Raw genomic sequence first — 15,722 nt, forward strand, 5'->3', positions numbered from 1 at the left:
TCAAAGTTGGAAGTTCCACTTCCCCATGAACTTGGACCACTGTGGAAAGTGCCACCACCTGCATAGGATGCACAGTGATAATTTGCCTCATCCTTGGGCTGGATCCTGGAAATGCTCAGAGAAGCTGTGTTCCCAGGCTTGGAGCCAGAGAAGTGACCAGGGATGCCTGAGGGAAGGGTGCTGGCATAACACATCATTAGTTTTGGGGCCATGCCTGGACAGTGTTGGAACCAGTATACAAGGTTATAACACCCAATGTTGCTCCTGCTTCCAGCACAAGAGATGATCCATGAGTCTGTCCTAGAACCCAGACACTGAGGGAATTTGAATTGAGACAGACTGTGCTTAGGACCCTGCAAAGGAAAAGAAAGATAGTGAGTCCAGGACCAGGTTCCAGATGGGTCAGAAGAGGAGTAGAGAGGTGTTCCTCCTTTATCCAATAATGGTGTCTCACCTGTGCAGTGATCCAGGAGTGTGAGGAGGAGGGGAACCCAGGCCATGGTGGGGCCCAGAGCTCAGCCCACTGAGACCCACAGGTTGGCAGGGCAGACTTGGAGACTTTATCCACTGGGCTACTTGGGTGTCAGGGAGGAGGGAACTTCATGCAAATTGGCTCACATTCCTCACTGCCCCTATGGGGACTGAGCCTTGAGGTGGCACCTCCAGTGTGTCCTGCCTCCTGGGCCTCAGCAGAAGGTTGTGGTGAGAGACCTGGTCTCCCTAGAAAGGCTCTCAGGCTGGTTCCCAGGGACCCAGAGCTGCTGTGCTGTCACACAGTCCCCTGAGCCCCGAACTTCCCCTAGCCCTCACAGACCTGTGTGAGATCTGGGCCTGTGGGAGTGACCCCAGTGACCCTGCTGTTGGCCTGGTGCCACCCCAACTGCCTCCCAGAGCATAAGGGAGCTTCCCTCAGGGGCAGTCCTGCCTCCCCAGCCCCTCTGCCCCCAGGGCCCTGCTCCTTAGTAACCAAACTCCCAGACTCATCCACAAGGTTAATAGAGAGAAACAACAGGGAGTAGTTAGAGGGAAATGCTCAAAATTCTCTCCCCTGCATCCCAGAGTATTAAGTCCATGGTGGTTATTTTCAAGCAGTTATTGAATGAATACAAAAAAAAAAATGAATAGTGTATATATTTATAATTTTATAGGAATAGAATTATATGGATCCTGTTATTCTGTACTAGATTTTTCTTGAAGACATCATTTTAATTCTATTGTGTCCAATAAGACTGCTTTAAGTTTTTTTCATACCTTCTCCTATCTCCTTCTTCCCAAACTCAGAAGTCAAGACTAAGCTCTATGAGTGACTCTTGACTCTCCCTTTTGGCAAACCTGTGTCAAAACCAAAGCAACTCCTGATGTCATCTCCTGTTCATCCTCAAATTTGTCCACCATTACTAGGGGCAGATCAGGAATAGTGCAGGAAGGCAGAGGCTCTCACCTTGTCCTGCTGCTTCTTTCCACTTTTCCTCTGATACTTTTCCCAAAGCAACTACAGGAACCTTAAAACATCCCCCAAGTCTTGTCACCACCCCACTTACTAACTAGTTCTTTCTCCATAGGAAACCTCAGCCCTGGCTCTCACATCCCACCTGTCTAACTTGCTTCACAGCTTCTCCCTGGTTCACTGTGACACAGCTCCAAGACCCATCTTCCTTCTGTGGGATGCTCCGCAGCAGCCATCCCTGGGTCATCAGTACCCCAGGATGGACACTGGTGACTCCTGAACTTGGAGAAGTTTCCAGCACTGGAGGAGGGCAGGGTATCAAGCCCAGGAACACTGGGACTTAGAAAAGCTCCTGGAAGGATGAAACCTGAGGATTTGCCCAAGGAGAGTACACTCCGCAAAGAGGAAGATCAAATGGAATCTTGCTAGGATTTCATCTCTTCCTCTTTCTTATGAAAACTTCTCTTTCACCTTAATGCAAAGGCTTGGATTAAAGGGACTCATAGAGAGAGATAAAGCATGGGAACTAAATGAGGATGTTGGGTCATTCAGTGAGTGGGAAACTGCATATCAAGCTGGGTTTAATAGGAATAGGATGATGATGGAGAGATTAGGGGTGAGAAAGTTCTGAGGGAAATCTTTCCATATCACAGTCCACTCCACATCTGCTTATCCATCTTAAGAACTGTGGCCTCTAAACAAGGGGGAAAGTTTTCTGAGGTCATCTCAGTAATGGTTCTCAATAGGGGAAATGGGTGTGAGGAAGGAAATTTATGTTATAAAGATGTTGGAATTCTGTTTTCCCTTTTGAAGGAAAGAAGACCATTTTGCCTTTCTTTACCTCTATTGCTTCATATATTTATTAGAGGTGGTCTTACAAGCAGCAGATCTCCAAAGGAGAGACCTCACAAACGACCTGGCAGAGGAGCTAACAAGTTCAGACACCATCAGTCTCAAGTATGGGCCTGGATTGGGACCAGGGAATGGAAAAATGTCTCTTGGACTTCACCATGGAGAGGTGTCAAGGAAAATACCACCACCAAATTTAAAAATTTCACTTCTCCAGAAGTCAAGCTTTCTGGCATCCTGTATTTCACAACTCTCCCTTGTAGTAGTCTGCATGTTGCTGAATTATAATTCATACTAACAAATGATCTGGGAAATTTATGCCAAAAGGTAAAGAAGGAAAAGAATTAAAGACACCAATTTTGCAATGGAAAGGTCAACAACATATACTTATACTTATGAATGACTTAGTTGCAAAACTTCACAGAAACCTTGGGAATAACTAGAGACAATCATGTGCAGCTACTAACTATTCCAGTTCAGTCAGCCAGGCTTCCACAAGATCTAATAAAAAGATAAAAACATTAGGAGAAATGAATTGTTACCAACTTTCTGTCCACATGGGAAAAATTCCTTTTGGTAAATTTCTTCCTTTCCAGTACAACAGTACTTAAATATTTTGTTGTCATGACAGCTTTATAATCTTAAAAATTATTGAATATACATAAAATTATTTGTTCATATTTGAAGGTCAATTAATATTTACCATGTAAATATTTCCTTAAAAGTTAAGCAACAGTTTGAAACCTATCAAATCTAAATATTAATAACATATTTTAAAGGGAATTAGTAGAATTTTCCAAAACTAAAACAAAATGCTTGTGAAGGAAATATTAAAATTATTAGTAAGTATATTTTACTCTGGAAAAATAAAGATAGATGGATTTTCAGGTCTCCTTCTCTATTCAGTTGTGGCAATATGCTTTATAGGTTGAAGGAGTTAGGAAAGTACCTTGACATACTGCAATGTCAGTCAGGTCCTTTATTGGAAGACAGAAGAGACTTGATGTTGAATGCATCATAAGAAAAGAGTGAATAAAGGAAAAATATTTGGTTCAGAAACATGGTCAGAAATGTGGGCACAGTTCAGAAATGTGGTCAGTTATAGAAACGTTCCTGTGCTGATCCTGTGAAATAAGAATGGAGTGAGGGGTGAGATCCAGAAAGGACAGGACCAGGCTCACAATCGTATCCATGCCCTCAGCAAAATGTACAGAATTTTCTTACAGAAGACCAGAAAATAGATTTCAATTGGAAAATAAGGTCTGTGTTCATGAACTGGGGCCATGGCAACCACAAGAGGTCCACACTTGCAAATATACTTCTGATCAAATATGGACACAGGCTCAAGGGTAGTTCAATGTAGAATTCTCATCTGTCATATGGGAGACTCGGGTTCAATTCCCGGTCCTTGCACTTCCCAAACACACCAACAAGTAAACAAGCAAAAGCCAAACAAATAAAAATTTAATAAATGGTGTTGCAATAAGGGGATACTCATAAGGAAAAAGAATGAAATGTGAACCCCACCATTCAGCAAACAAAAAAATATATATGGACACAAATGTCAAATGACCTTTCACAAATAAAATACAGCAAATATAACAGGAGGGCCACTCACTTTATTTCCTGATGTCATACATGACCACATATGGGAAACTGGAGCAAGAATGACCCCTGCTGGCTCCAGGAAACTGCTGATGCTCCAATGAGCTCTTCCTAATTGGAGGATCCATGAGGCAGAGGGTGGGGAACTCCCTCCAGGACCAGAGGAGGACAGAGAGCCAAGAGTCTGCAGAGCCAGGGCCTCAGCCAGCAGCCACAAGGAAATAAATTCTACCAAAGAGTAAGGAGGCAGATTCTTTGCAGGTGAGGCTCCAGGTCAAACCTAGGCCACCATTACCTTGACCTGAGTCTGAGAAGAACCCGAGACCCTGAGTAGATGACTCAGCTAAGCTCCACCTGGACTCCTAATGGAGCGACATGCTAAAGTCATCAGTGGAGGTGGTTTGCAGGAGTATGTGCAAGACACCATTATCTGGAGGTAGTTTGGATATTTTACACATCATGTGTTCTGTTCAATTTGTTTCAATCATGGCCCTGACTTCACTTCCTCTGGGGGCCCAGGAAACTGTGGCACTAAACAAGTCTCTGGGATTAAGTTAAGAAATATCATCCCAAAGTGAGGCTTGAGCCTTCCCCTAGAAGTGACAGTGACTTCCAAATGAAATCTTATAATCTGTGTGTGATGTCTATCAAGTTCAAGATTTCATTTTTAATCTGTGTTAGGATACTCACTTTAATAAACTCTTCCCTAAGAACCTTGAGAGAGAATATGGTAGGTATCTGAGGAAAGCCATTTTATCTGAAAGAATAGCCACATATTTTGCTGATGTGGCTCTCACTGGAAGGTGGTTTGCTTTACCTGTCCTGAGTTATGGGAGAGAAGGCCTTGCTGGGCTGGGTTCCTGTTGGGTAAATGTCGAGCCTCAGGACACCTCCAGGCTTAGGAAAGGGCTCTGGGCTTGGCCAAAACATTTCATGGGTCCATGGTTGTGAGGAGAGGGGGCTGCCCAACCATAAGAACCACACTGCTGTTTCTTTTCATTTTGCCAACAGGAACAGACCAAGACCTCATTTAAATTGGTCTCTCCCAGTGCATACTCAGGACACCCTCTTGGTGCTGAGTCATCTGGCTGTCAAATCCAGCTAATAGCTGGGGCAATCCTATAACCCTCAAGGAGGCCATGGGAGCAAGAAGCAGCAATAACAGGGGTCAGGTGACCTGAAAAAAATGTTGCTTCTCCTTATTCTGCCCTTTCCACTCTAGTCTTTATGGCCAGTCTTTTCTCAGCCTCTGTGTCCCCACCTGAGCTATGCCCCTAGGATGTGTCTAGGGAGACATTACCTGAATGAGGGAGCCGAGAAATGGACTGGGGATTGCTAAGGAAACCATTGAGAGCATCAAGGCTTCTGAATTGTGTGGCCACCCCCTGTAGTCATTATCCCTCAGCCAGATTCTTTCTGACAGTCTAGGGACAAAAGGCTGATGTCAGAGGATGTTATTATTGCTGAGGATCTGGAAGAAATGATACCATCATGGGAAACTAAGAATGGGCTGCCTGGATGTGTGGCCCCGCTTCTTATGGGTTCTTATCTGAACTTCCCCACCTGTACTAGGTTGGTACTGATCAATACCTGAAGATTTACCAGCTTCTTCTTCATGCCCTTCATGATCTCACATGAGCATGGGCTTGTTTTTTTTCCCCTTCCACCAATATGTCCTTGGACCTCTCCTAGGGACAGTGTAGAACTAAGCAGTATGACATCTGGGGCAGGAAATATCCTAATGGGGTTCCCATCAGGAGCCAGGTAGGTGGTCCACACTCCAGCAAAGCCAGAGGCCCCATTATGGGGTCATTTGTTTATACCTGGAGGCCCCACCTGCCTTCTACAGAAGGGTCCCCTGGAAGCTCTCAGTGAAGCTCAGCAGACACTGATCCCAAGTCTCAGTTAACATTCAGTCTCCAGCAGGTCCTCAAATAAAGGACACATTTCCCTTTCCTTATTCAATTGGCTCATGGGATGAGATTTTGTTTGGGGAGCTGTACTGAGGTGGAAAAATGTGAAGAAAAGTAACAGAGAGCCAAATCCAAGTTCATGATCCCATTTCCTTGGGGAGATGGCTATGCTTGGAATCAGGGAAAGGGGTAGATGCAGGAATGTGTGGGTGAGGTTCCATTTTCTATAATTGTTTAAATTGTAAATGTTCATCCACTCTTCTTTAAATATGATACATTACACAGTAACAGAAAACATGCTGAAAAGGTGAATTGTAACTCAATTACTTCCTTTCCTTTACCACAAAGAATGCTGACAAAGAACAAATGCAGAGCTGGAGAAAGGTTCCATTAGACTTGACAAATACAAGGCGAAAGAGCTGCCTCTGTGGCCTTGGAGGAGATGAAAACAAAATCATCAGAATCCTGAATAAAAAAGTGAGATAGACATGGACAGTGCCAAGGACACACCACAGCCATCCCATGCTGACCTAATGACACTGAAGCTGATGCCCAGGCCCTCTTTCCTTGCCCCTCTAGCCTGTCCAGGGCTTGCCCACACAGCAAGTGGAAAGGAAGAAATACATCCTTGGTTGTGAGGTTCCTTGAGAGATTCAAACAGTGACCCAGGAGTGCAGCTTTGCCTGCTTCTGTAGAGAATTCTGGAGTGGAGTCCTGGCTGCATTTCTTATTATTTAATTTGGATTGAATATAGAGACAGGATTTAAAGACCCTTTACACAGAAAGTATCCCTCCATAATGGTTGTGCAGGAAAGTTAAAAATATTTAATGAGAGTGCATGAACTGAGAAATGTATAAGCAAATGTGGTAGATCCCTAAAGGCAGTATATTGAGCCATAAAGCATGAATAAAAAGCAACCAAATGCTAATACATGGATGAGACTTGAGAACATCAGGTACACAAAAGGACACAGAAATAAAGTTTTCATGTTGTATAGTGCATTTACAAGAAATCTTCAGAAAAGTCACAACTATAGAGACAGAAATAGTATTCTTTATACTTTAGAATGCCAGGTCATGGGAGCTGGACCATATGGAGTGTCCCCTCATAGATACAGAGTCTCTTTCCAGGGAGTTGAAAATGTTCTGAGATTTGAAAGTGGTAATGGATATACCATTGTTCATAGTAAAACCCACTGTGTCATAGATTTTAAAAAGTAAAACATCTTTAAAAAGGAGTAATTTTGTTTGTGTGCATTAGCAGGAAAAATAATTATTAAAGGGTGAATAGTTGCATCGTATAAAATGTAGTCTTTAAGTGCTTAAGAATATGAATAATATGTATATATTTGTATTTAAGAAAAGGTAGAGAGACAGAGAGAGATTGAAACACCTCTCTCATATGTAAGTAAAGATAGAAGAGAAAAAGACAGAGTGATTGATAAAACATGTAGCAGAAAGTTAAATTTATCAATATGGGTAAAAAATATACAAGAGTTTTAGGATATATTTGGCATTATTTTACAAGTTTTTGGCAATATCAGAGTAGAATGCTAACAAAAGAAAACAAATGAACAAGAAACTGAAGTTAGCAAGTAGGGGACTAAGTGAAATCAGGGCACATTGTTGTTTCACTTCCCTGTGAACTTGGACCACTGTGGATAGTGTTGCTGCTTGAATATGATGCATAGTGCAATCTGCCTCATCCTCAGGCTGGGACCTCAAGATGCTCAGGGAGCCCATGTTCCTGGACTTGGAGATAGAGGGATCCCTGAGCGACATTTACTGACATAATACATCAGTTGTTTGGGGGCCATGCCCGAGCACTGTTGGTACCAAGGCATATAGTTATAACCTCCAATTTTGCAACTACATTCCACACAGGAGATGGTGACCATCTGTCCTGGAGCCCCAGACACTGAGGGAGGCTGAGTTAGGGCAGACTGTACCCAGGACACTGCAAAGGAAGAGAAAGGCAGTGAGTCCAGGACCTGTTTCAGATGGACCAGGAGAAGAGTAGAAGAAGGAGGAAGGAATCCCTCATTATCCCATAATGGGGTGTTTCACCTGTACAGTGAGCCAAGATCATGAGAAGGAGGGAAGCCCAGGCTATGGTGGGGGTCCAGACTTTTGCCCACTGAGACCCATAGGTGAGAAGGGCTGCTATGGGGACTTTAACCTACAGGCTGGCAGTTGATGCAGGTGGGAGGGGACCTCATGCAAATCTTCTCATGGAGCCTTGCCCTTCTTCATTGCCCTCTCTGACTTCAGATACTTGAGAGAGGGATCTTGAGTCCTCAGGACTGCAAGGAGGATGTGGCTGAGAAAAAATTTCTCCAGAAAATACAATCCTGCTACTCCTCAGGGACACTGAGCTTCTGTGTAGAGGTTTCACAAATCTTTAGGGCTTGCCATTTACATCCAATTCCCTGAAGACTTGCACAGAACCCAGAGACCTCTGCCCAGCACAAACAACCCAGAACCCCTGGACTGCATGAGGGACCCTGGCGCTCAGACAGAGGCTCCCTGATGTGTCCCTGATAGATGCCCACAGCTGTCTCCCAGAGCATCAGGGATTTTCCCCCAGGACAATCTCCCAACCCCAGGCCCTGGATGCTCACTGTGGCCCTGCTGTTCAGTGACCAAACTCCCTGACACATAGTTGCACATTCACAAAGGAGTTTATAAGTATAAACTAGACATAAAACATCAAAGAGCAGATTCCAGCATTGAGCTCATGATTTTACCTCCAGCACCTCCTGAGTGTAAAGTTCATGGGACACTTCAGGAAAGAGTCTTTGCATGAATCTTGGAAATGATTATTTACACTTCTGTAATTTTATGCTAAGATTATTCTTTATGTGCTATTCTGTAGTTGATTTTTTTCACTCAGGCATATAGGAAATCTTGAATCTAGTATGACCTAGCAATATTTCCCCTTTCTAAAATAACTGGTCCATGTCATTCTTCTAAACTTTTGTGTCAAGCCCAAATTCTTGGAGTGAAATTTGGAACCTCACGTACCACCTTCCCATGTCCAATCTTAAACTGAGTCCTGCTGATTCCACTTTCTAGAAGTTCCCAGAGCTGCCTAGCACCATCCAGTTTCAAGAAAGACCTCCTGCCAACAACAGGGAGAGCTACAGTCTTCCACTTGGCCAACTGCTTCTCCTTCATTCTCTATCCATACAGCAGCCACAAGGCACATTCAGAATATGATGTACAACCACCTCCCTGCCATTTTCCCTACTGACAGTGAATAGGTGCATCTCTTTCTGTGCATTTTCCTTAGGACTTGTTTCTCTCTGTTTATTTTAAGCACTTTTATTCACACATCGTACTACTCAACTTAAGTATATAGACATGACTTCACCATCATATTCTATCTGAAGACACTTCCTTTTCTTCCACAAAGAATCCATACCCCTTCTCCATGCCCTTGCCTGTTGACATTTAGTTTGGGGATGATGCCTTTGTTACATTCAGTGGAAGTATATTACAATGTTACTGTTGACTACAGACCCTAGCTTACATTGATTGTACTTTTTACCATATACCATCTATTTTCCATACCCTGTAATATTGACATTCATTTGTTCTCCCTCATGCAAAAATGTTTTTTTATTTGTACATTTAATTGCCATCATTGTCCACTCCAGGCATTCCTAAATTATACCATCTCATTCTTTATCCTCTATCTTTCCTTCCAGTATTATGTGTGCCCTCAGCTTTTCTCTCTCTATCATACTCACATTCTGCTTCATTTAGTACTTATATTACTGTGCTATAATAAGGTAGTATTGTGTTATCCATTTCTGAGTGTTTACAGTCAGTCCTGTTGCAAAATCTGTATTCCTTCTGCACCAATTGTACAATCTCTACCCTATTCCTATCTCTTAGAGACCAGGAGTGGGGTTGTTGTATGATGCTGAAACCTCATTGCTCAATGTATACCTGGAGGAACTGAGTGTGGGAGAATGAATGGACATTTCCACACTAGTGTCTATGGCAGCAGTGTTCTCAATCCACAGTGGATGTAGGGGCCTATTGGTACAATGACTGAGAAATGGAAGGGGAACCGTGGGGTACACTTACAATGGATTACTGACCAGCCACAAGAAGAAATGAAGTTGTGAGGCAGGCAACTTGGTAAGTGAAACCTAAGGGTTTTATGTTGAATGAAATGTCAGAAAGAAAAAGACAAATATTATCATGCCTCACTCATATGGACTAACTACAATATAAAAACTCAATGAAATGAAGTTGAGAGAATGGGTCATCAGGTTGGAGCCTATTGTAAAGGGTCCTGGATTGTAAGCTTTTAGAGTCCTATCTATTCAGGAGTTGCAACTGTTATTTCTAAATTTTGAGATATTCAGCTATTTGTGTATAACCTGGTCAAATTCCTAGAAAGTTTGTCTATTTTCATGATGCCTGAGATTCAGAGTTAGAGCTCTTAACCTAAGAAATCCAGCAGTACCCCATACAGCAACTTTAAAAAGTTGAAAACAGGATCTGACTTCTAGTAGAGGTATGAATGAAGCTGATCTGGATACAGCTAACATAAATCAGAATACAGGGTAAAGGATGATAGTGTCAATACTTTATAACTTCAACTTCTGTGTGAGATCAAAAGTATTGATACTTATTTAGTACAAGATTTATATTTTGGATAATGCATTTCCTAATTTAACTTGTGTAGTCAGTTGAATACCATAAGTGCATGGAATCTTGAATGCAGCATGAGATTTATTGGTTTGTCCAGGTTAGTATAATGCTCCCATATATCCTAGAGTAATTTAGTCAGTGAATAAAGAAGTATTTGCAAGATCTCCATGGGACACTGGGGAGAAAGGAGAAAATATTCAACTCCTTTGGATACTTTCTGATAGTCTTGCAAGCAGTGGAGACAACCAAATTAATAGGCAGAGTACTCAATTTTGTAGTTTACCTCTAAGAAACTCATTCCTGCAAAGGGTAGACTAAGATTACATGAAATTAGTCACCCCCAAAGAACTTCTTTTGTTTCTCAGATGTGGCCACTCTTTCTAAACTGACATGGCAAGTGAAATCACTGCCCTCCTCTCTACATGAGACATGACCCTCAGGGGTGTAAATCTCTCTGGCAACATGGGACAGAAATCCCAGAATATGCCATGACCTGGCATCAAGGAATTGAGAAAACCTTCTTTGCCAAAAGGGGTAAGTGAGAAATGATATAAAATAAAGTGTCAGTGGCTGAGAGATTGCAAACAGAGTTGAGAGGTTTTCCTGGAGGTTATTCTTATGCATTGTATAGATATCCCTTTTCAGTTTATGGAGAATAGATGTGGCTGAAACAGTTGAGCTGTTTTCCAGTAGCTTGTTTCTTAAAGATGACTGTATAAAGATATAGCTTTTACAATGTGGCTGTGTGATTGTGGAAACCTTGTGTTTGATGCTCCTTTTATCTAGGGTATGGACAAATAGGTAAAATTATGGATAAAAAATTAAAAAATAATAGGGAGAATAAAAGGTAAAATAAGTTGGGTAGATGGAAATACCAGTAGCCAATGAGAGGGAGGAGTAAGGTATGGCATGTATGAGTTTTTTCTTTTTTCTTTTTTCTTTCTTTTTCTGGAGTGATGCAAATGTTCAAAATAATGGCCATGGAGATGAATACACAACTATGTGATGATAGCGTGAGCCATTGATTGTACACAATTTGTGGAATATTTGTTAAGAATGCTTGCATGTTTGTATATTAAGAATTATCAATAGCAGTATTAAAAAAAAACTGATGCACAAACTTGCAAATTTCCTTTGGCAAACCCATCACCCTGGCTCTCTGTTTCCCTTTCTGATCTCCTCACCAGATTCCCCATGGCTGGCTATCATGACTTCCCAGGCCATCTTTCTCTGTGGGAACCTTCCCACTGGCCAACTCTGGGCCCACAGTGCCCCTTGGTGGACATGATCTTCTGATGACAGTGGACCAGGCATCAGCAGGACAGAAAATCAGGGAACTTGGGATGTGGAAAAGGTCTTCAAAGGGCAAAATCTGAGGAGAAGACCAAATAATGTACACTTTGGAGAGAGGAAAATGTAAGTGAATCCAGCTGAGATTTATCAGTTTAGGTAAATATGCAGTTCTTTACACTATTTTGGCAATGTTTTAAAAGTCTGTGAATATTTCAATGTAAAATGGTATGAAAATAGAAAAAATGAGTGAGAAACTGAGGTTAGCAGGTAGGGGACTGAGTGAGCTCAGGACAAGTTTTGGTCTCACATCCCCATGAACTTGGACCACTATGGAAAGTGCTGCTGTTTGTATGTGACACACAGTCATAATCCACCTCATCCTTGGGCTGGAACCTTGGTCTGGAGATGCTCAGGGAGGTCATTTCCCAGACTTGGATCAACACCCTTCCTTTGCACAGCATCTGCAGCCTCAAATATCACTAGCAGGTTTGTCACTCTCAGGCTGCTTATCCAGAGGCCACAGGGAACATCCTAGGTACACAGGTGGGAGGGAGACCTAGGGTGGAAGAGAGAACACAGGTCAGGGATGGCACATCCTGAACCTGAGTCTCTGTTATCCATCTTCTTCCCTTTACACACAAGATAAGTGACCAGCCCTTTCACAGCCTCTGTTTTCTACCTGACTACTGCCCTTTGGATGTGATCTATGGAGAGATTATTGAGAGAAAACTTCAGTAGTGTGTCATTTCTTCCTGCTAGAAAACATTATTATTGAAATCTTTATAATTACCTGAATAATTTGTCCATGTTTAACTTGATTTAGCTGTCTTCTTCTAGAGATGGAATTTCTTGCTTTCTTAGCTCTCTTCCATCTTACCATATCCCCAGGCCTTGATAAACATGATAAACTCTCTTTGTCATGAATCACTGAAGGAACAGAGATCATTGTGAGACTGTTTCTCCTATTCTTTGCTCAAAAATACTTAACACTCCTTTACAGCTTCTCCATATTCCTACTGCCTGTGTTTCAGACTTTTGATTTTTCAAATTAAAGATTGTCTTGAAAGATTTGGTTTCCATTTAAGATGGAGTAAGCATACACTGCTCTGTCTCTCCCACTCATGGAATTACAGACCTGCACAGAACTCATGAGACAGCTGCTAGAGGACCTGGAAAAGTAAATCAGAGCAGGCAGAATGGATAAGTTTTGGGCATTAAAAGCACCACTGAAACAATGGTGATTTTCCTGCTTTCCCTTTGGTGTTCCCCAGCTTGGAGATAATGTGGGATCTTGGGGGTTGGAGTGGACCAGACACACAGAAACAGACAAAAAGCAGAAAAAGAAGCATTCCTTTGATACACGAGAGAGGTGGATCCTAATGCTCAGAGTGATATGGAAAATACACTTTCATATATTCTACCACTTTTTTCTTATCTCCAGACTTTTCTTATCTCCAGCACAGCCTCCAGGCAATTCTACATGGATGGCAGTACTGACTGAGGAGGCAGTGGGGACATCCCTTTCTCATTGTAGGAGCTGTTTTCTCAAGATAGTGACACCAAATTTCATTGCTTTTATTCCTCTATGTCTTCTTGCTATTTGGCCTGGGACATGGGCATAGCCACAAGATATGCATGGCATCACTGGGTAACTAAAGCACTATTAGTTGTTTGGCCAAAGTTCCAAAAAAGAAGGAGGCCCTTGTAACAAGAAGTACTAGAGAGATAGTAGGGTATGATAAGATTGTGAAAGCACCTGTAAATTATACTTCAGCTTCTGAACTCAGCTCTGATTGCTTATGCAGTGATCTGATCAGAATATAATAGGAAGACTTTGAGAATAAAATGAAGAAATTGACTCCCAACAATGACCCATAAAGACCACTGTGTGGCACACACTCAGGGCAAATGTGAATAGTATTGCATAGCATGCAAATTGAATTGAGGTGGAAAGTAGGCTCTATATGAAGTTGATAGGAAATTAAAGACTGAACCCCACAGGATCAACTGTCTTCCAACACAAAAATATAGGAACATAAACCCAGAGTTTTTTGACATTGGATACATTCAGGATAGAATAAACAATCACTGAGAACATGGACCACCAAAGAAACCTCCTCTGACATGGGAAAATCTATCTAGAGATGCTAAGGCAGAGTGACCCAAGTGGGTAGTTTTTGGCTTATGTGTTTTCTTTTCACATTCTTTGGCAAAGGCTTACCTGACAAAGGTTCTAATTTTAAGAATGATCTGAGAAGTACGAGTGTATTCTCTTGAAATGAATGTAAAGATAGAAGGTCTGGACAACGAAAAGGAGGATAGAAGATGCAACAGAACCACTAGAGATGAAAACTACACTAGATTACATTAGCACAGGATTAAGTTTACAGAAGTAGATTACTGATCTTGACATGATACTTATGAAAACACAGGGAAAAATCTCATAAAAGGAGAAGAATAAAGAAAATAAAAACAAAATGCTTAAGGGCATAGAGGGATAACATCAAGCCAAGAACATTCGATGGGAGGCTCCAATGGAAAATAAGCAGTAAAAGAAGAATGGCCATAAATTTCCATACTCTAAATCCACATATCCATGAAGCTCAAAAAAAAAAAAAATCTTAATCCTAAAACATGAGGAAAACATCCCCAAATCTCATTAGAACTGATAGGCTTTCTATTGAAAGCCCCAATAGAGCCCTCTTGATGCCTTTGTGACTACTTAGTGGTTAGTAAAAATATCAAGAGTTTCTTCCCTGAAGATTTGACCATGTATCATTTTCTCTTTCACTCCCACCATTCTCACCACACAAAGTCCAGTCTCAAGATTCATTCTGCCACTGCCCATGAAAGGTGGTATGTTGAGGTGATTGCTTAACAAGGGAGCTGTTTCTGCAGAGCCTGAGGACAACGTAGAAAATGCCTCCAGACAAGATCAGTTCAAGATGCTGGATTAGAAGTGAAAAACACTAAAATGTGTGGTTGCCTGAAACCCAAATAAAATTGTATCAAACAGATTGAAAATACATGGTTACCAATAAGGATGGTAGTGACAGGAGTATAGAGAACAGCACACATTTGAAAACAGGAAAAAGATGGACAAAGGGTAAGTAATTGGAACCTGGGATGATAAGTATTAAGTCTGCAGTGTGAACCAGCCAGAGCATCTGCAGTGGCTGTGGATAAGGCAAGGGTGGGCTAGGGAAATAAGAATGAGGAGATTGGTGTCAACCTAGATGTAATCACTTGTGCAGTGAGCCAGGATGGTGAGTATGAGAGGGGTCAAGGCACGGTGGAGACATCTCCAGATCTGATCTCCTGGAGCTGAAAGATGAGATGGCTTCCCCCCAGGCCTCTCTTATGCCCTGCTTGAGGAGAGTTACTGGTAATGAAAATCTGCTTGAGCTCAGGGGTTGGTTGGGAGGGAGTTTTGTGGCTTCCAGAGAATAGTCCAGTTCCCAGGGACTGATTTAGGGAATGGTGGTCAATGCAGAACACACCCTGAGCCCAGAGGTTTCACCTTCCCCTAAAGTCCCAATGAGTCTGGGCCCATCTCCATTCCCAGATCTCATACTAGAGTATTCTTTGGCTGACCTGGCCTCAGTAGAGCACAGAGGGGACATTTGTTGGCACTTTCCAGGGAACCTGCAATCCCTGCCCATAGGGTGATCCTGGGCGCTGACCTGGAGGTGGCTGGAGAGTCACTGGATTGACACTGGCTGATCCTGGCATCCCAGACCCTTGCTCATTACCATCTCACTCAGTTTAGAGGACATTAGTTTCCATCCAGGCAAAGGGGTTTCCTGTCCACAGTCCTAAAACATGAGGTAAACATCCCCAAATCTCATTGTAACTGACTCAGTGTGTTGGTGAGTCAGTTACAGGCACTGGTCTCAGCCTCTCCTTAAATGGTGTACACAGAAGCAAGATGGAAATTTCCCCTCATC

This window comes from Tamandua tetradactyla, chromosome 12 (assembly GCF_023851605.1).
Source record: "Tamandua tetradactyla isolate mTamTet1 chromosome 12, mTamTet1.pri, whole genome shotgun sequence".
In the NCBI taxonomy this organism is placed as follows: domain Eukaryota; kingdom Metazoa; phylum Chordata; class Mammalia; order Pilosa; family Myrmecophagidae; genus Tamandua; species Tamandua tetradactyla.